The sequence below is a fragment of the Helianthus annuus genome, chromosome 16, assembly GCF_002127325.2.
Source record: "Helianthus annuus cultivar XRQ/B chromosome 16, HanXRQr2.0-SUNRISE, whole genome shotgun sequence".
NCBI classification, from domain to species: Eukaryota; Viridiplantae; Streptophyta; class Magnoliopsida; order Asterales; family Asteraceae; genus Helianthus; species Helianthus annuus.
The window spans coordinates 179766801-179788653 of NC_035448.2; positions in this window are offsets into that span (position 1 = coordinate 179766801).

A 21853-nucleotide genomic window follows, 5' to 3' on the forward strand; every position below is an offset into this window, starting at 1 on the left:
TAATGGCTTCATTGTAAGAGATAGGATCATTGAGCTTTCCGGGATCCATTTCAGTCAGGTAGGTAACATAATCATCCCAATTAGGAGGCCTTCTTTGCCTGGATGACCTCCTGAGTAGATTATCGGGTTCAGCGTTGTCTTGGTTTTGAGCGTTTGATGTGCCTTCGTCATGAGGTATAATGGGTTCTGATTGTAGAGGTGAATTTGGAGTTGGTGCAGTAGCTTCAGGTGTAATAATTGCATTGGGTACAAGAGGAGTAATCGGAGTAATGGTAAGCGACGAGTCTCTCCCCCCCGCGTCTTGTACTTCTTGCAATTCTTCGTAAGGGTTGGTACTGCTCCCACTGACCTTGAAATCCTCCAGGAACGCAGCACGCTTGGTTTCAACAATACGGGTGACATGGGAAGGACAATAGAAACGATAACCCTTAGAGTTCTCAGGGTACCCGATAAAGAAACAGGTAACTGTCTTAGGGTCAAGTTTCCTTAGGAAAGGATTGTAAAGTTTTGCTTCAGCAATGCAGCCCCATACTTTCATATATTTAAGACTCGGTTTCCTTCCTGTCCAAAGTTCATAAGGAGTTTTAGGGACAGACTTAGAAGGAACTCTATTGAGTATATGAACAGCTGCTTTTAACGCTTCAGTCCAGAGGAATAATGGTAAGTTAGTGTTGGCTAACATACTGCGCACCATGTTCATAAGGGTACGGTTTCTTCTTTCAGCGACACCGTTCTGCTGAGGTGTACCAGGCATGGTGTATTGGTTCACAATCCCCTGGCCCTTACAAAACTCATAAAATGGACCAGGAGCTTGACCCACATCAGTATGTCTTCCATAATACTCACCGCCTCTATCTGATCTCACAACTTTAATCTGACGATCTAATTGCTTTTCAACTTCAGCCTTATAATCTTTAAAAGTTGTTAGAGATTCAGATTTCTCCTTAATGAGATACAAGTACATGTAACGAGAATAATCATCAATAAAAGTGATAAATGAAGTATGTCCTGTTATGCCAGCGATTTGGTAGGGACCACTAATGTCAGTGTGAATGAGTTCTAATAAATTAGAACTCCTAGTGGCACCTTTCTTATTCGCTAATGTCATTTTACCTTTAAGACATTTGACACATGTTCCAAAATCAGAGAAATCGAGAGGAGGTAAGACTTCATCCTTTACGAGACGATTTAATCGCTCTTTTGAAATGTGGCCTAAACGCTGATGCCACAACATGGATGAAGTCTCTAAGTCTCGTTTCTCTTCCATCTTTGTGAGTGATTCATTAATGTTATATGACAACAAAGATTTGGAAAAGCCATCATCTAGTTCTAATCTATAGAGACCTCCATCCAGAACACCAGTACCATAAAGAACAGAATCATAATGGATAGAGAGTTGGCGATGACCATGGGAAACAATAAAACCGTCCATGTCTAACTTTGGTCCTGATACAAGGTTCCGAGTTACCTCAGGAACATATAAGGTATCATAAAGTTTAATACATAAACCAGTTTTCATAACTAATTGTAATGTTCCAATGGCCTTCACTTCTAATTCTCGATCATCCCCAACCTTAAGCGTTCTTTGGTTTCTTTCCAGCTTCCGGATTGAAAGGAATCCCTGAGTAGAATTGGTAACATGAACCATAGAACCAGAATCAAACCACCAAGAATTAGCAGGAACACTTAAATTATAGGACTCAAGTATCATAAAATAATCGTTACCTTTCTTAGCCAGCCACTCCTTAAAGTCAGGGCATTCCTTCTGCATGTGTCCTGTCTTTTTACAGAACTTGCAGCGGATACTGCCTAAGGAGTTCTTAGAGCTGGAAGGTGCACTTGCATTAGTGTTAGGATTAGACTTATGGACTTTAGAAGCATCCTTCCTCTGATAATTGTGCTTCCTTTTCTTAGGATTGGAGGTAGTGAAATTGGCAACATCAGTAGTGCGATCCATCCTCATGCGCTCCTCCTCCTGTACGCACATAGCGACCAGCTCACTCATCGTCCACTTTTCCTTCTGAGTGTTGTAGTTGATCTTGAATGCTTCAAAAGAAGAAGGAAGCGAAGTAATGATGAAATGAACAAGGAAACCATCACTGATTTCCATTTCTAGCCCCTTCAGCTTATTGGCCATGTCATTCATCATCATGATGTGCTCGCGAATGCCGCTCCTCCCATCATACTTAGTTGTCACCAGCTTAAGAATAAGAGTACTAGCGTGCGCCTTAGACGTCCCTTTGAACTGAGCCTCCACATGTTCCAAGTAGGTTTTAGCATCTTCAGAATCAGGAATAGCTCCCCTGATTGCATTGCTTATGGATTGCTTCATAAACATAAGAGACATGCGGTTACACCTAGTCCACTTTTCATGAGTTAACTGCTCAGCAGCAGTACTTTGAGTGGTAAGGTCCGCTGGCTTTTTCTCTCTTAGAGCATAATCGAAATCAAGCAATCCGAGAGTAAGCATGAGAGCATCCTTCCATGCAGCAAAGTTATCACCAGTCAAAGGTGGAATCCCGCAGTTGGGTGCTGATAGTGGAAATAAGATGAGCAAGTTATGATACTAAGGAAGAAAGAACTAATGTGATCTATGGGCACGTTAAACTAAGGCAGGCAAAATAATGACCATTTTACATAACGAAGCTGTGATAATGTCTATTACTAACATCAAAATAATAGACTTAACTAAAAAATTCTACTTAAACGAAAACAAAACAGCTTTGGCCAGAAGTGTAATCATTTAAGCATATGTGCAAAGTGGTTGTAACAAATCAGCTTTGGCCAGAAATTGAAACAATCACTTTAGTTATGCACTTGCTAAGTATGCCATCTATGAAAGAATTAAATCAGCTTTGGCCAGATAGTAAAACATTCATGCTTATGATGCACATTTAGCATAGCTTTCGTAATACTTGAATGATAAGTAGATGTATCAGGTCAGCTTTGGCCAGAAATGATATATCAAAAGCTCATTCAAGTTAAGCTATTCTGGTTTTGTAAAACATTACATTATCTGATTCTGATTAATTAACTAAGTGAATTACAAAACCATTTATTTAATAGCAAACCACCCGTTAGCGCGGATCGAACTAATGACGTTATGGTTGCGAGTCGCAACTACGGTTTCGACTAATCACGTTATGGTTGCGAGTCGCAACTACGGTTTCGACTAATCACGTTATGGTTGCGAGTCGCAACTACGGTTTCGACTAATCACGTTATGGTTGCGAGTGATGACATTCTGGTTGCGAGTAGCAACCTCATGATTGCGAGTCATGACGTTATGGTTGCGAGTAGCAACCTCATGGTCTCGACTAATGACGTTATGGTTGCGAGTAGCAACCTCATGGTTGCGAGTAGCAACCTCATGGTTGCGAGTAGCAACCTCGCTAACAGCTGTTAATTTGATATCATAACCGAAAATTCGAAATCTAAGGGATTAAGAGATATTCTTTCCTGTTTTAAAGTGATCTAATTTTATCAACATATTTCGAAAATAATAACTGTTTATCTAATAACAGTTTCGAATAAAAATTAAAAGATAAAATTAGATCAAACATGGAAAAAACACCCATTAATCCTAAATCATTCCAAATCATAACAGAATTTTCGAATTTTCACATGAACATGATGAACCCTAATCATAAAAAATAAAATTCTGGAACCCGAAACCTGAATTTTAATAATTTTACTAAACAGATTTCGGCTAAAATTATAATCCAGTTAATTCGGTGAACAAATAAATGACCTTTTCATCGAAAAACAGAGATCTCGAGTCGCAAACTGATGAACTCGAAATCGGCTGTCATGTTCATACGGTTTCAAAAAATTCCGTTTTCCAAGTTTCAATCCCAGAATTATGGATACGAAAACAGAACTGACTAATCAACATATGCTCTGATACCACATGTTGGATCAGTTCTGTTTAAGCATGAAGGAAAACAAATAAATCATACCTGTCACAGCAGATAGTGCAGAGGAGAATCCTGTGAGAGAGTTCGACATGCCTGTCATCTTGATTTGGTTCCTCCTTAGGATGCTAACTGATGATGGTGCTAAGAAAACCGAAAAGGGATATCGGCTTTGGAGAGGAGGCCGAAACTAATGATGTTATGATCTAATGGGGTGTGAATTGTGAAACTGAGTAACCCTTAAACCTCCACCTTATTCTCCTTATATAAGCACCCAGGAGGAAACCTAATTAGTTACTAAGGGTAATATGGTCCATCAACAATTACCAACTAATTATTTAATAGGTTCTAATATATTTTGATCTCTATCATGTAAATGATTATAATGGCTATTGATTAAATATTATCACATAATATATTTAATCTTACATTATATAGTTGATTATTGTAGTTGTTTAAAAAAATGGCATATTCGCCATTAATATAGGTTGCTAGTTTCACGAGATTTCATCTTCCATCTGAACGAATATGTATAATTGTTTGATTTTGGAATATATTAACTTATGTTTAGTTGAGCTTAAGTGTAAAAAAAAAAGAAGCAGCAAACGTTCACGGTTCACTTGCAGCTTTTGTTCCTTTATGATTTTTCGGCCCATGCTACCCTTGCCCCTTTATTTGTTTACAGCCCAAAACACTTGCACCAACTGGTATCCTTTACGGCCCAATCCCCATGATCCCAAACCGCCCCCAATCGTGATTCTTTTATATATACGTCATTCTGCATGATATTGTATCTTAACTTATCAAATAAATAAACCCTAACCTAAGCACAAGTCTCCTGCGATCTCCTTCCCTCTACTTCTATCGTGCGATCTCCTTCCCTATACCTCTATCGACGCTAGTTGCAACCCAAGGACCCTTGTCTAGCCGATTTCGAGTCCTTAACGGTTCCGCTAGTTCATAACTCGGTAGATTTACGTTATAGTTGATTTTGTTTTAATATGTTGTTATGTATGTGGCTGTGATTAATGATATGTATGATTATATAATGTTATATAAAGTGCAAGACGTTAGAGATCATATAAATTTATAATGTTAGGATTGGTTAAGTGATTAGGGTTTTGGGTACCGGTTGAATCTTATGTTTTGGACTAACTGCACATGGTTATGCGTAATTCTTATTATACTCCTTGGCTGTGTTTTATGTATAGATGATATTTTTGATGTAGGGTTGATCACGGGTTCAGGTATGTCTCTCGGGTGTTGTTCATGGGCTAAATCTAGGGAGTTAGTGATAATTGGTTGCTACATGATCTATTTTGTGATACAAACCTGTTGAGAATTCTGTTTATGTGTCTCGGGTTCGCTAGTTAATCGTTTACGGGATCGGGTAACGAAAATAGTTCTGTCCAGAACGTTACAGCCGACTTTAATCGGCTGTAACCGGGTCAAATTTTGTGAAAAAACTGATGTTTTTTAAGTTTAAATGAACTTCCCGGAAAAACCTTTCAAACCCAAGTGGCGCATTTTTTTTTTGACGTCGTTTAGTATTTTAAATGATTTATCTCGTGTCAAAGGTTTAGGCTGTATTTCTTGTCAGAATTTGCAGCCCATTACGAAGGTCATAACTCAACGTAGGAGTTGATTTATGATCTAAAATTTTTAGTGTAAGTACTTCCAGGTGATTCCAAAAATCTTCAACTGAAATTTCGTAAAAAGAATAAATGAAGATTTTTAAATGATTATTGGCGTAAACTGTCATCAGAAGGTTATAAATCAGACCTAGGTGTAAAGAATGATTTTTGTTGAAGTTTCTGTAAAGTTTCAGGTCATGAGAAAAATTCACTAGCATTCGGGGACTAAATAACATGTTTTGTTACAATGTGCTGCAATGTGCTGAAAGTATTTGTAAATGTTATTGGCGTAAACTGTCATCAGAAGGTTATAAATCAGACCTAGGTGTAAAGAATAATTTTTTGAGTTCGTTTAGTATTTTAAATAAATTCCGGAAAACAGCCTAAATTCTGATGTGAAACTGCAATGTGCTGAAAGTATTTGTAAATGTTTTAACTGTGCATATATGTTACAACAAAATGTTCTATGTTATTAGAAACGTTAGTGGGTGTCTATGAATGTGTAAATGGAATTAGATGATCATCTGCACTAACTTATCTAAATGAGCAATTGTATGACAACGTGATTCTATGACTATGTGTTAGACTATGTGTTAGACTACGGGTATGTTTGGCATGGAGCTTTTAAGAGCTTTTAGGAGCTTCTAGGTTTAAGCTTTTAAGAAAAAGCTCCTACTCAATAAAAAGTCTTGTTTGGTTGAAAGAGATTTAAGCTTTTAGGTTAGGAGCTTGAAGCTTTTGGTTGAACGCTACTACTAGTAGCGTTTAGAAGGAGCTACAAGCTTTTAAGGAAAAAATTACTATTTTAACCTCTAAAAATAAGGAACTTTTTAATGCACCAACTTTCTAAATTTTTAGCTATGTCTATTTTTGTCATTTTATACATTTTATTAAAAGCTACAGCTACTCTATCAAACACCAAATATATCTAAAAAGCTACAGCTACCATCTTCCAGCCAACAGCTACCAGCTTCCAGCCTCCAGCTACCAGCCACCAGCTACTTTTGCCAAACATATCCTACGTGTAGGAATTCATAAATTAAACTAATTGAAATGGTAAACATATTAAGAAGAGACTGACTTTCCTGATTACCTTTCAAGTTTACTACCGAGCAAACTAAGCTGAGTTCACAACTCTTTTCTAAAAGCATGCGTCCATGGTTTGGGACAACACTTTTTACGGTAGCCCTGGTTTGGACTACGCACGCGTCCCTTGTGTGGACCACTGAAACATGCTATCCATTGGAGGTGGATAGTACACTTAGACTAAACGAAAAACTCTATCATGAAATTCCTGTATTTTACCGATTAGATTGTCGGGTGGGCATACGCGGGGTATTAGTTGATAGTGCTATTAGGTTTAACAAACCTCACACCGTGCTTGAGGCCGGGCATGAACTTCTAACCTTCACTTTTGCTTTAATGTTGATAGACATTATTGAGGGTACAAAAGAAACGTCAGCATTCGGTACACAGTTTAGTCATGTGATGAGGGTTAGTTACCTGAGTCATACTTATATCAAAACGTTGTGAACTTTACTTTTACTAAACTCAAACTTTGTGAATTTACCAACTTTCTTGTTGACACGTAGTTGCATGCTTTGCAGGTCAGTAGGTATAACTAAGGATGAGCGTTGCAATCGTGTCACACCCCGATTTCCACGTGTCACCGGTGGGCCCGGTGTGGGGTACAGTGACGTAGTTGGCATCGTCATAGACAATCAACACAATATAATAATGCACAGCGGAAGCAGAATAGATACATTTCAACTTTAATTAAAATGACATAATAAACATCATAGTAGTTGAAACGGATCCACAGGCGGATCAAATAAAAATAAGAATAAATTGTTCAACAGTTATTTGTCGTCCGAGCTTGCGAGACTATAGTGGACGCTCTTAGGAAACAACCAGCCTAGTTCGTATAGTACCTGCACTTAACCTTTTGGGAAAAATACGTCAGTTTACACTGGTAAATACAAATCGACTGACTCATTTTGAAAATGATTGAATATTGATTTAAATGCACAAGGCATAAATATTTTTATTAACTTGGGATATTTATGCAATATAAACTTGTGAACGATTTACATGTACCCGTACTTATGGTGGCCCGGGATCTGCTGTCCGGGCTAAAGATTAAATGACACACCACATTAAAGAGTTATACACGCCGGGTGTACGCCTACACCCCGTGCTCTGGTCGTGGCCATCTCGTAAGATAATTCTCCTTGATCAGGGCCACAAACTGTTCCCATGACAAACCGTACAGTGTGGCCTTACCGGCAGCTTGTAGGAGTGACTTCCACCATGCTAACGCATCTCCCTTGAACTACTGGGACACGTACTTCACGACGTCCCTATCAGCACACCCGCTGATATCAACCACAGTATCCATCTCATCAATCCACGTCATGCAATCTACTGCTCCTTTTTCCCCAGTAAAATCTCTGGGTTTGCAAGATACGAAATACTTGTACGTACAGGACTTGCTGTGCGTATCATGCTTCAGCTTGACTTCTTGCTTAGGAATACTACTGTGGTTGGAGGAGTGATTATCATCCTCATCCTTCTTCGGCTCACTCTTTTTAGAAGGTGGCTTACTATGAGCCTCAGAATGAGTCTTGGGTTTTACGTGCGATACTGTTCGGGTCCTACTCCGAGTACCGCTAGATTCCCTGAATTGCCTATCCATAGCTTTGGCAACAGCGTTATCTATCAGTGCTTGCAATTCTTCACCAGTGACGTGAATCCTGGTATTATCTGGGTGTTCTCCAGAATGACTGTTGGTCTCCTCCGATTTGGCCATTGTAGCTTTAAGCTACATAAAAGGACAAGGTCTTATTTAGAAACCTAACAGTATTATCGTTCTAGACGATTTATTAACCATGATATTAAGAATCATAATAGTTAATTTATTTAATTTCATTCAGGGCTTTTATTAGCAACTATATTATGGAATGAAATATATATATTGGCACAATAGGCCTAGTCACTTCGGACAACTTACTAAATTATAAATTTAGATTTTTATAGGATTAGAAATTGTATAATTAAACAAATAATCCTTTACTAGGCAGGGAGTCATAAACCACAACTGCCACTATATGACATAGTCATAACCCGTAGGTATCAAGTCATTACCAGACTTGTATACATATATAATCTGTAGATAATTTATTAAATAGGGTGACATGTGTGATTTTACGAATCACGCTTAGTCAAGAATGTTAACATGTTTTCAGATGTTAACAGGGATTTGAATCTTTTCAACCAGGTTTTACCATATTGGCTAGGCCTGTAAATAAGGCATTCAAGCTAGGTTCTACCTTACTAAGATTCTTATTAAAATGGCAAATCAAATAAAAATTGATATTTTCCATTTATTTTAATATTATATTCATGCACATAAATAAAATGAGAAATTCAAATTAACCATTTCAAATTTTAAATAAAGTAACTAGTACATCTTTGCCCTAAACGGGACTTTAATTCAAATAACATGAATAACATGCCCGCGCAGGGGCTAAACAAATAACAACAACAACAAATAAAATAAAACAAACCCACGCAGGGGTTAACAGAACAACATACCCACGCAGGGGTAGAATAAGAGAAATATACCCGCGCAGGGGTAGAATACAGGAATAAATGTCCACGCAGGGACATGAGTAAAAGAGCTAACAACAAAGGATTTAATAATCCTTCTTACTCTTACCCTTAATCAAGTCAACCATCTTCTTGAACATATCGCGGTTGTGTCGGCGATCATTTTGCAACTCCCGTCGCACGTCGTGTATCCCTTGCAGGATTTCTTGGACTTGCGGTGGCGACATCATCGGCGCCGGCGGCGGTGGCTGATACTGCTGTGGCTGTGGAGGCTGCGGCTGCTGGTATCCCTGCGGTGGGAACCCAAAAGCTGGTTGTCCCGTACCCCAGGGACCTCCAAAAGCACTCTCCTGGTTAAGAGGGTTGTAGCCTGAAGCTAACCAGTAGGGATCTCCCGTATAATCATAACCGGGAGGAAAAGTCGGCTCGAACGGGTTGAACTGCGCTGCGCTAGCATACGCAGGAATGGGCTCTCCAAAGTTCTGCGGTGGTAGTGGCGCAATAGTCGCAGAAGTAACCTCTGAGACGGGATGCTGAGACTCTCCCGTCTCGGACTCCTCGTGGAGCGGCGAGTAGCGGCCGCTACCAGAATGTCGAGGGGTGGCAATGCGAATCCCTCCTCGCGTAGACATACGCGCGTTCCTCCTTGGCCTCTGAGGCGGAGGAGGCAAAACCGGTGGTGGTGGTGGCGACGGAGTAATCACGTCGCGCCAAAAGGCCTCAGATGGGTCCTGCTGCAAAGGCGGCTGCTGAAGCTGCTGCTGCTGAGAGTGGTGCTGCGAGTGCACCGGAGAACCATGGTGAGACTGGAGCATCGGAGAGTTGTGGTGGCTGAGGGTGTAATACCAATCGTGCTGCCTGAACCTCTCCTCATAGCTATCAACACCATTGAAGGGTGATCCCCTGTATGGTGACCCATCCGATATCTCAATGGGATGGTTAGGCGTGCCGGACGGTGGCAGGGAAGGGTCAGTGTCCTCGTCAACCTCCGTCTCGTTACCACCAGAGAAGTGGTCTTCAGGTCCTAGTGGGTTATGACCCACTGGTTCATCCACGTAAGCATCAGGGTTGTATAGGCCCTGATAAGCTGGTGCTGGGTAGTGGTGAGGTGACTGGTGCAATGGAATGAAAGATCCATGGGAGTCGTGGGGCCCATTTTCAGAGTGGGGCCCAAAGGAGTGGGGTAGGGATGGCGAGGTGCTCAATGATACCGAGTGCCTGGCTGGCTCGGCGAATGATCTCCAAAGATCATGGGCTGCAGTGTTGTGCGAAGCTGATGGGGCTCGCCTGTGTGAGGGCCCTGCCTCGTGGTCATGTGATGTGGCGAATCCTCCTCGTCCTCGCATACGTGGCGGCATGATGAACCTGTCAAAAATTAAACAAGTTGCACAACAAAATATATAAGACAAAGTTAATAATAAAAATAAAGATAAAATAAACGAAATGTTGAACATTTCCTAAGTTCTTTGTCTAGACTCGAAAATCGAGGATTGTGCATTTGTGTAACTGAGATCAAACACAAAAGACTAGTGTTTAATTCACTCAGCGTTGGCTCTGATACCAACAAAATGTTCTATGTTATTAGAAACGTTAGTGGGTGTCTATGAATGTGTAAATGGAATTAGATGATCATCTGCACTAACTTATCTAAATGAGCAATTGTATGACAACGTGATTCTATGACTATGTGTTAGACTATGTGTTAGACTACGGGTATGTTTGGCATGGAGCTTTTAAGAGCTTTTAGGAGCTTCTAGGTTTAAGCTTTTAAGAAAAAGCTCCTACTCAATAAAAAGTCTTGTTTGGTTGAAGGAGATTTAAGCTTTTAGGTTAGGAGCTTGAAGCTTTTGGTTGAACGCTACTACTAGTAGCGTTTAGAAGGAGCTACAAGCTTTTAAGGAAAAAATTACTATTTTAACCTCTAAAAATAAGGAACTTTTTAATGCACCAACTTTCTAAATTTTTAGCTATGTCTATTTTTGTCATTTTATACATTTTATTAAAAGCTACAGCTACTCTATCAAACACCAAATATATCTAAAAAGCTACAGCTACCATCTTCCAGCCAACAGCTACCAGCTTCCAGCCTCCAGCTACCAGCCACCAGCTACTTTTGCCAAACATATCCTACGTGTAGGAATTCATAAATTAAACTAATTGAAATGGTAAACATATTAAGAAGAGACTGACTTTCCTGATTACCTTTCAAGTTTACTACCGAGCAAACTAAGCTGAGTTCACAACTCTTTTCTAAAAGCATGCGTCCATGGTTTGGGACAACACTTTTTACGGTAGCCCTGGTTTGGACTACGCACGCGTCCCTTGTGTGGACCACTGAAACATGCTATCCATTGGAGGTGGATAGTACACTTAGACTAAACGAAAAACTCTATCATGAAATTCCTGTATTTTACCGATTAGATTGTCGGGTGGGCATACGCGGGGTATTAGTTGATAGTGCTATTAGGTTTAACAAACCTCACACCGTGCTTGAGGCCGGGCATGAACTTCTAACCTTCACTTTTGCTTTAATGTTGATAGACATTATTGAGGGTACAAAAGAAACGTCAGCATTCGGTACACAGTTTAGTCATGTGATGAGGGTTAGTTACCTGAGTCATACTTATATCAAAACGTTGTGAACTTTACTTTTACTAAACTCAAACTTTGTGAATTTGCCAACTTTCTTGTTGACACGTAGTTGCATGCTTTGCAGGTCAGTAGGTACAACTAAGGATGAGCGTTGCAATCGTGTCACACCCCGATTTCCACGTGTCACCGGTGGGCCCGGTGTGGGGTACAGTGACGTAGTTGGCATCGTCATAGACAATCAACACAATATAATAATGCACAGCGGAAGCAGAATAGATACATTTCAACTTTAATTAAAATGACATAATAAACATCATAGTAGTTGAAACGGATCCACAGGCGGATCAAATAAAAATAAGAATAAATTGTTCAACAGTTATTTGTCGTCCGAGCTTGCGAGACTATAGTGGACGCTCTTAGGAAACAGCCAGCCTAGTTCGTATAGTACCTGCACTTAACCTTTTGGGAAAAATACGTCAGTTTACACTGGTAAATACAAATCGACTGACTCATTTTGAAAATGATTGAATATTGATTTAAATGCACAAGGCATAAATATTTTTATTAACTTGGGATATTTATGCAATATAAACTTGTGAACGATTTACATGTACCCGTACTTATGGTGGCCCGGGATCTGCTGTCCGGGCTAAAGATTAAATGACACACCACATTAAAGAGTTATACACGCCGGGTGTACGCCTACACCCCGTGCTCTGGTCGTGGCCATCTCGTAAGATAATGCCAAGGATATCCGGGACACGGTCAATAACCCCCCAAAGCCTAAAGTAAGACAAGACTGTTTAAACGAGTCGCACAAGCTATTCAAGACTGTACACCCATAAGGTGCAGGACTTGTGCGCCCGATCAAGCGGTATTTTAAATACCGTACCCCAAGCCCGTATAGGGAAAATAAGTCAAAATGTATTTACCTGAGCAAGTATAAGTCACAAATGATAAGTGTTGGTAGCTTTTACTGGGCCTCCTAATCTGGAACAAAGGTTTATAATAACCTATTAGATTCCTAACGGGTCTTTTATTTAAGCTTTAGCTAAGACCGGTTAGTTTTAGGGACGATACGGTACAAGCGCATGATTAAGCGAAAGACCGGATAGAATGCGATTTAGACCCGACAAGTTTGAATACTTGTATAATATGGGTATACTAAATACATTCTGGATTTTGAGATAAAAATGATAACGTTTGACCCATTTCGGTCAATTTACGCAAACCAGTTACGTAAACCGAACCGAACGCAAGAAGGGCGTTACGGGTAGCCAAAAGAGTCAAATGCAAGTTCCCTGAGATAATATGCTTTAAATATGATATAACATCAGTAAGTTATGTTCTATATTGCCCGGAATAATTTTAAACTCAATTTATGCCTTAGAAGGGCATTTTGGTCATTTAAAAGATTATAAAAGAGTCAAATTAGAAACCTGAGTTTCGGGTCTGGTTTATACAGTAAATATACTTCATTTAACATATTATAACAGTAGGGTATGACCCATATACCAAACTTAACATTTAAAATCAAACTATGCACCGTAGGGGTATTTTAGTAAATTCACAAGGGCTAAAAATGCCAAAACTGGAAATCTGAGTTCATATACTTGTACTTACTGTTATTATATGAAAATATACTATTTACATCAGTAGGTATAAGTCTTATATGTTAAAAATGAGTAATACGCTTACTATGCGCTAAAAACGCTTAAAATGCGATTTAACGCCGTTTCCGGGTTTTCAAAAGAAAGCTGGGATTTTTATATTTCCAGAATACTTAAAATAATCTATTTATCATATAAAATCAGTAGAAAAAGGTTTCGGGTCAAAAGGATGTGTTAAAACTCATTTTATGACTTAAATAGTCAAAACCGACATAAACCGAATCGACTAAGCGATTTAAGAAACGATCAGCCAAAAATTAAATAAAAATCATCAAAAATCCCAAAATATTATATAACATCAGTGGGTAAAAAGTTTTGTATCAAAACGTGGCCTGAAATGGGTTATATGCGAAATGTGCCGTTTATGTAACTTAAGAACATAGTTTTACGCTAATGGCCATAACTCAAAATATGGACCACCAACTGATCCGAAATTTTCGGTGCAAGTTTATATATTAGAAATAAAGATTTCTACTCTTTCACTTTTCCAAAATTCACGTTTTATATCAAAAAGGGCGAAATAGTCAACTTTTAAGCATAATCGGAAACATGCAAATGAATCGGCTAAGTATAGACTCAAGCAACAAAATTCCAGAGAGTTTTACCAAAATAAAAATGGTCAAAAATACTCTCCAATACAGATCTCAAACATGCATGTACGGATCCGAATCGATAGTCTACGAAAAAGTCGTTTTACAAGACTTTCGGTTCCGATTCGTATTTATACTAAAGATTTGTCGAGTTTATTATGATAAAACATATTCTTACATGTATTATAAGTTGTTTATGATGATCAAACAGATTGCATGTCCTTTACATTATCATCTAAGCTTATTTTTGCAAAAACAACTTCTGTTGACTTTTTAGAAACAAGTTTGACTCGACAATTAGCATGCATATAGTGGGAATCAGAGAATACCCTTTTGAGGGTTTGTTTCCCACATAAATACCAACATATATGTGGTTTCAATTTGAGAAATGACTGAGTAAAACTCGTTTAATCAGAAAGTCAAAGTATAAGAACAACAGTTTGACTTTTAGCAATTAACCTATGCTAGAACGAATTAGAGACTGAATTAGAAGCTTACAAAGGTCCTATTGATGCTTAGTTAACACTAGGATGCTGCCTTGTCGTTCAGATTTGCTCCAGAAGTGCCTTGAGAGTTCTTGAGAGTTGAGAGCTTCTTGTTACTAAATGCAAATGCCCAAGAAAATGAACTTTGATCTGATTTATGGAGGATACAGAGGTTATAGTGAGTTCTCAGTAGGCTAGGCATGCAAGACCATCTATTGGAGCAATTTAGAGGTGATCCCAGCTGTTCCCCATTTCAAAATTCGGACCAGATTGCAAATTTCGCGAAATTCTGTTACTGGTGGTCTCACGCGGCCCGCTTGGGCCTGTCCAGGCGGGTCGCCTGACCTGCTGATCAGCCAAACTATTTTCAAACTTGGCAGCTTTGGTCCCTGAACTTGCACGCGATGATTCGGCTGCTTATTTTGACTCGTAAACCCCCAAACTTGGTTTTTAAGAACCTTGGGACATTTACCAACATGGTAATGTCCTCGGATAACTTTGCGCTCAACCGAAAAGCCCTGAAATTCGACGTTGACGCTTTTAGTCCCTCAAGTACGGTTTTGGCCATAACTTTCTCATACGTTGACGAAACTTCACGAAATTTTAACCACATATTCTAGTGAGTATATTTTAGCTTCTCAAAGCTTCGGGTCTGCCAAAAGTTCACTCAGAGGTATAAATTAAACATGTTGACACTTTTGGCCCCTATAGTTTGCAATTCCTCACTTTTGTGCAATTTCCGCGTCGTATGATCCATGAACCATCCGTTTAAGGTTATAAACATTATGTAGGGTTATCATAGAGTCTATTTATCCATTGTTGACACTTTGGACCCTTACGTTCCATAGTTTTCACCGTTTGTCACTTTTAGTCCCTCTAAAGTTTGTTTTCACATACCGGAACCTTATGACACGTGTCAAGACATTATTGGACGAAATTTTTCGAGGTGTTACATCCTCACCCCCTTAAAAGAAATCTCGACCTCGAGATTTACTGAAACAAATGGGGATATTTCTCTTGCATCGTGGATTCCACTTCCCACGTGTATTCGGGACCTCTACGGGCATCCCATTTGACCTTAACAATAGGCACGTGCTTCCTTCGAAGCTTTTTCACCTGTCGATCCTCGATCGACAAAGGTTTTTCCACGAACTTCAAACTCTCATCTATGTGTATATCCGTATGCGGTATAACCAGTGAATCGTCAGCGAAACACTTCTTCAAATTACAGATGTGGAACACATTATGAATAGCGCTAAGTTCTTCAGGCAAGTTTAACTTGTAAGCAACTGACCCGACACGTTCGATAATCTCGAAAGGTCCTATGTATCTCGGGCTTAGCTTGCCTTTCTTTCCAAATCGCATCACACCCTTCTAGGGCGATACTTTAAGCAATACTTTATCACCTACATCGAAGTGAAAATCCTTGCGCTTAGGATCCGCATAACTTTTCTGCCTGTCCCTGGCGGCTTTCAAACGATTGCGAATCTGAACGATCTTGTCTGTCGTCTCAAAGACGATATCTGGTCCTGACAGTTGGACTTCTCCAACTTCTGCCCAACAAATGGGCGATCTACACTTTCTACCGTATAGGGCCTCAAAAGGCGCAGCTTTTATGCTGGAATGGTAGCTATTGTTGTAGGAGAATTCAATCAGTGGTAGGTTCTTATCCCAACTACCACCCAAGTCGATCGCACACGCACGAAGCATGTCTTCCAAAGTTTGAATAGTACGCTCACTCTGACCATCGGTCTGAGGATGATAAGCCGTACTAAAATTCAAACGAGTGCCCAACGATTGTTGGAAACTCTTCCAAAAATGCGATGTATATCTAGTATCTCTATCGGAGATAATAGATACAGGTATACCATGTAGCGCTACAATCTTATCGATGTATAATTGAGCTAACATATCGGAGCTATACGTCTCCTTGATAGGTAGAAAATGAGCTGACTTAGTCAGTCTATCTACTATGACCCATATGGTATCATTTCCCTTTTTCGTCTTCGGCAACTTGGTGATGAAATCCATTGTCACCATTTCCCATTTCCACTTGGGAATTTCAGGTTGCTGAAGCAAACCTGACGGCTTCTGATGCTCAGCTTTGACTTGCGCACAAGTCAAGCATTTGGCTACGTGCTCAGCTACTGACTTTTTCAAACCAATCCACCAGTAGTTTGCTTTCAAATCCTGGTACATCTTATCAGCTCCAGGATGAACGGAATATTTAGAGTTGTGGGCTTCCTGGAGGATAACATCCCGAAGTCCTCCATAAACTGGAACCCATATTCGTCCGTTTAGTCGTAGCATTCCATCTTTGTCGTAGGATAACTGCTCCTCAGTTACTCCTAACTTTTCCGCAGGATAGTTAGCTTCCAACACAACTTCCTTCTGTGCAGCTAACACCCTTTCATTCAAATTATTTCTTAATTCAATGCGCTTGGCATTGATTCTGATCGGTTTCACCCTTTCCTTTCTGCTTAAGGCGTCGGCAACCACATTTGCCTTGCCTGGATGGTATCTTATTTCGCAGTCATAATCATTTAAAGTTTCCATCCATCGCCTTTGACGCATGTTCAATTCCTTCTGATTGAACAGATGTTGAAGACTCTTGTGATCTGAATATATTATACACTTGGTTCCATACAAGTAATGTCTCCATAGCTTCAAAGCAAATACAACTGCACCCAATTCCAAATCGTGGGTGGTGTAGTTCTTCTCATGCACCTTGAGCTGTCGAGAAGCGTAGGCAATGACTTTGCCTTTCTGCATGAGTACACAGCCCATGCCAGTGTGTGACGCATCACAGTACACCACAAATTCTTCTACGCCATCGGGCAATGTCAACACTGGAGCATTGCTCAAATTCTTCTTCAAAATATCGAAGGATTCCTGCTGCTTAGGGCCCCAATCGAACTTAATCTTCTTACGAGTCAACGAAGTTAGGGGCGCAGCAATTCTTGAAAAGTTCTCGATAAATCGCCTATAATATCCTGCCAATCCGAGGAAACTGCGAATCTCTGTAGGAGTCTTCGGCTCCTGCCAATTCATGACTGCTTCTACTTTTGCGGGATCTACTTGGATACCACGCTCACTTACCACATGTCCAAGAAATTGGACTTCTCGAAGCCAAAATTCACACTTCGAAAATTTGGCATAAAGTTTCTCACGGTGTAGGAGTTTGAGAATACAACGAAGGTGTTTCTCATGGTCAGCTTGGCTCTTCGAGTAGATAAGGATGTCGTCAATAAAGACGATGATAAATTTATCCAAATAAGGCTTGCAGACGCGATTCATGAGACCCATGAATGCGGCTGGTGCGTTGGTGAGCCCAAAAGGCATCACTAGGAACTCGTAATGTCCATAACGAGTCCTAAACGCTGTCTTATGCACATCTTCGTCTTTGACCTTTAACTGATGATAACCGGACCTCAGGTCGATTTTGGAGAAATAGCTTGCTCCTTGTAACTGATCGAACAGATCGTCGATCCTGGGTAACGGGTACCTATTCTTGATAGTGACCTTGTTAAGCTCACGGTAATCGATGCACAGACGCATCGATCCATCCTTCTTCTTAACGAACAAGATTGGCGCTCCCCAAGGAGACGAGCTAGGTCTAATAAAACCTTTAGCTAACAAATCATCCAACTGCGTCCTCAACTCCTTCATCTCCGTTGGTGCCAATCTGTATGGTGCTCTTGCTACAGGCGCAGCGCCTGGAATGATGTCTATCCGAAACTCCACATGCCTATCCGGTGGCAAACCGGGTAGTTCTTCAGGGAATACTTCAGGATATTTCGAGATAACAGGGATATCTTCAATCTTCGGCTTCGGCTCATCAATGGTAACTTGTGCCATATAAATGACACATCCTCTCTGCATGCATCTGGATGCCTTGAGCATGGACACTTGCTCCGGCAATCCATGCTGGGTATCTCCTTGAATAGTAAGTGACTCACCAGACGGAGTCTTCACTACTACTTGCTTTCTGCTGCACAGAATCTGGGCTTGGTTACTCGATAACCAATCCATGCCTATCACTATGTCGAATCCAGCTAACTTAAAGGAAAGCAAGGATAACGGGAAAGAATGATTCCTAATGGATATAACACATCCATCTAGAACAGTCGAGGCGGTTTCTATGGTTCCATCGGCTAATTCTACCTCATATTTCACGCTTAAGGCTTTAACAGGAAGGTTCAACAATTTACAAAACTTATCATCTACAAACGACTTATCAGCTCCTGAATCAAACAAGACTCTAGCAAAAACATCATTTACAAGAAACGTACCTGTAATGACGTTGTCGTCAAGAACTGCCTCCTTGGCGTCCATTCTGAAGACTCTCGCATTAGTCTTCTTTCCCTCGTCAGCTTTCTTTGCATTCTTTGGGCAATTTGGCCGGATATGCCCTTTCTCGTTGCAACCAAAACAAGTTGCATCCTTCATCTTCTTGCAGTCTAAAGCTTTATGGTCTGTGGACTTGCAGATTCCACATCGCTTTTCTTGAGACTGGGATTTCGCGTCCAGACGACATTTCCCAAAATGGTGTCTCTTGCAGTTCTTGCATCTGGGTTTTTCACCCGACTGATCTCCTTTCTTGAATCCCGACCCTTTCTTATGGTCGTTGTTCCCTCTGTGTCGTTTCTCAGATCTACGTGAGGTGTCATCCTCACGTTTCCTTTTGTTCTCCTCTGAGCTCTTCATAGCTCTCAGTCTGACTACATCTTGAGTGAGGGAGAGGGATAGATCAGCTACGGATCTAAATGTCGTAGGCCTTGAAGCCTTGACGCTTGCCTTTATCTCTGGTGCCAGACCCCCAATAAATCGAGCAATCCTTCGCGGCTCCGGGGTCACCAGATAAGGCACTAACCGTGATAAAGTGTTGAACGTAGTAAGATACGCTTGACAATCGAGGTTCTTCATAACTAGGGATACAAAATCCGATTCAATTCTTTCGACCTCATGCTACGGGCAGAAATTCTCCTTGATCAGGGCCACAAACTGTTCCCATGACAAACCGTACAGTGTGGCCTTACCGGCAGCTTATAGGAGTGACTTCCACCATGCTAACGCATCTCCCTTGAACTACTGGGACACGTACTTCACGACGTCCCTATCAGCACACCCGCTGATATCAACCACAGTATCCATCTCATCAATCCACGTCATGCAATCTACTGCTCCTTTTTCCCCAGTAAAATCTCTGGGTTTGCAAGATACGAAATACTTGTACGTACAGGACTTGCTGTGTGTATCATGCTTCAGCTTGACTTCTTGCTTAGGAATACTACTGTGGTTGGAGGAGTGATTATCATCCTCATCCTTCTTCGGCTCACTCTTTTTAGAAGGTGGCTTACTATGAGCCTCAGAATGAGTCTTGGGTTTTACGTGCGATACTGTTCGGGTCCTACTCCGAGTACCGCTAGATTCCCTGAATTGCCTATCCATAGCTTTGGCAACAGCGTTATCTATCAGTGCTTGCAATTCTTCACCAGTGACGTGAATCCTGGTATTATCTGGGTGTTCTCCAGAATGACTGTTGGTCTCCTCCGATTTGGCCATTGTAGCTTTAAGCTACATAAAAGGACAAGGTCTTATTTAGAAACCTAACAGTATTATCGTTCTAGACGATTTATTAACCATGATATTAAGAATCATAATAGTTAATTTATTTTCAGGGCTTTTATTAGCAACTATATTATGGAATGAAATATATATATTGGCACAATAGGCCTAGTCACTTCGGACAACTTACTAAATTATAAATTTAGATTTTTATAGGATTAGAAATTGTATAATTAAACAAATAATCCTTTACTAGGCAGGGAGTCATAAACCACAACTGCCACTATATGACATAGTCATAACCCATAGGTATCAAGTCATTACCAGACTTGTATACATATATAATCTGTAGATAATTTATTAAATAGGGTGACATGTGTGATTTTACGAATCACGCTTAGTCAAGAATGTTAACATGTTTTCAGATGTTAACAGGGATTTGAATCTTTTCAACCAGGTTTTACCATATTGGCTAGGCCTGTAAATAAGGCATTCAAGCTAGGTTCTACCTTACTAAGATTCTTATTAAAATGGCAAATCAAATAAAAATTGATATTTTCCATTTATTTTAATATTATATTCATGCACATAAATAAAATGAGAAATTCAAATTAACCATTTCAAATTTTAAATAAAGTAACTAGTACATCTTTGCCCTAAACGGGACTTTAATTCAAATAACATGAATAACATGCCCGCGCAGGGGCTAAACAAATAACAACAACAACAAATAAAATAAAACAAACCCACGCAGGGGTTAACAGAACAACATACCCACGCAGGGGTAGAATAAGAGAAATATACCCGCGCAGGGGTAGAATACAGGAATAAATGTCCACGCAGGGACATGAGTAAAAGAGCTAACAACAAAGGATTTAATAATCCTTCTTACTCTTACTCTTAATCAAGTCAACCATCTTCTTGAACATACCGCGGTTGTGTCGGCGATCATTTTGCAACTCCCGTCGCACGTCGTGTATCCCTTGCAGGATTTCTTGGACTTGCGGTGGCGACATCATCGGCGCCGGCGGCGGTGGCTGATACTGCTGTGGCTGTGGAGGCTGCGGCTGCTGGTATCCCTGCGGTGGGAACCCAAAAGCTGGTTGTCCCGTACCCCAGGGACCTCCAAAAGCACTCTCCTGGTTAAGAGGGTTGTAGCCTGAAGCTAACCAGTAGGGATCTCCCGTATAATCATAACCGGGAGGAAAAGTCGGCTCGAACGGGTTGAACTGCGCTGCGCTAGCATACGCAGGAATGGGCTCTCCAAAGTTCTGCGGTGGTAGTGGCGCAATAGTCACAGAAGTAACCTCTGAGACGGGATGCTGAGACTCTCCCGTCTCGGACTCCTCGTCGAGCGGCGAGTAGCGGCCGCTACCAGAATGTCGAGGGGTGGCAATGCGAATCCCTCCTCGCGTAGACATACGCGCGTTCCTCCTTGGCCTCTGAGGCGGAGGAGGCAAAACCGGTGGTGGTGGTGGCGACGGAGTAATCACGTCGCGCCAAAAGGCCTCAGATGGGTCCTGCTGCAAAGGCGGCTGCTGAAGCTGCTGCTGCTGAGAGTGGTGCTGCGAGTGCACCGGAGAACCATGGTGAGACTGGAGCATTGGAGAGTTGTGGTGGCTGGGGGTGTAATACCAATCGTGCTGCCTGAACCTCTCCTCATAGCTATCAACACCATTGAAGGGTGATCCCCTGTATGGTGACCCATCCGATATCTCAATGGGATGGTTAGGCGTGCCGGACGGTGGCAGGGAAGGGTCAGTGTCCTCGTCAACCTCCATCTCGTTACCA